We start from the raw sequence: 1,060 nt of genomic DNA on the forward strand, positions 1-1,060 counted from the left end.
CACACACACACACACACACACACACACACACACACACACACCTGAAGACACAACACAACAAAAGAGGCTTTATAAACAGGCTCTTGTTGACATGTTTACAGATCCTTTCTAACCTCCAGTACAAAATGTCCACGGGTGATCGTGAACAAACGCTGCACACCTGTTCGTGTGTAAAACACACACACACAAACACTTATCTGTGATTAGTTAATGATTTAATTCCCAGCTGAGAACAATCGACATGAAACCCATGGACATGTAAGGCGGTGACGCATGGATCTATATGGCTGATTCTAAGAATAACTTTCAGATTAGACAGTCTTGTTAGATTTATATAAACACAGGTTGATCATAAAGGCACAAAACTTTTAYAACTTTACAGAGAAACCCTCAAAGGACAACATATGTAGACATCAAAAGAGATTAACGTTTATAAATCTATTAATGGAAAAATATAATGCATTTAACATGGGTCTGCACTCATTGTAAACAAAGCCCCCAGCAGTGACTCAACRAAGTGAACACAACCATTATGTGGCCATTTGTGAGGGTATCTCTGTAAAATAATGGGAAAAAATATTCTACTATATTCTTGTCTTGATTAAACACGTGAGAAAATAAAAGAAACCGTCCAGGATAACTAAAAGAACAAGAAAAATAGATTCAAACATTGAGTAAAATTAGTGTCCTGATTATTGCAAAACAAGAAGAGGAAAACCTGTAATCCCAGTCCCATTTAAGAGTTTTAAACAGAAGATTTTATAAATATGTAAATGAAAGTATTGTCAGGCCTCAACTCCCCCAACAAACAAACACATTRTTGATGGTGACCTTCGACCTCCCACCATGACCAGAAACATCTTATTCTGCAGCTCTTCTTCTTCTGTTCTTGTTTTTACTGTTTTTTTCATCTTTGTTACTCAGAAAACATCTGGTTTTCATTAAATTCAAAACACCAAGGAGCCCAAATGTTAAACTACTTATTTTATTTTTGAGATGAAACAAGAAAAGGAACAGTTCTCTTGGTGTTTATCGCCATCTAGTGGTCAAATGTTGAAGC

The sequence above is a fragment of the Austrofundulus limnaeus genome, unplaced genomic scaffold, assembly GCF_001266775.1.
Source record: "Austrofundulus limnaeus strain Quisiro unplaced genomic scaffold, Austrofundulus_limnaeus-1.0 Scaffold194, whole genome shotgun sequence".
Classification (NCBI taxonomy): Eukaryota; Metazoa; Chordata; class Actinopteri; order Cyprinodontiformes; family Rivulidae; genus Austrofundulus; species Austrofundulus limnaeus.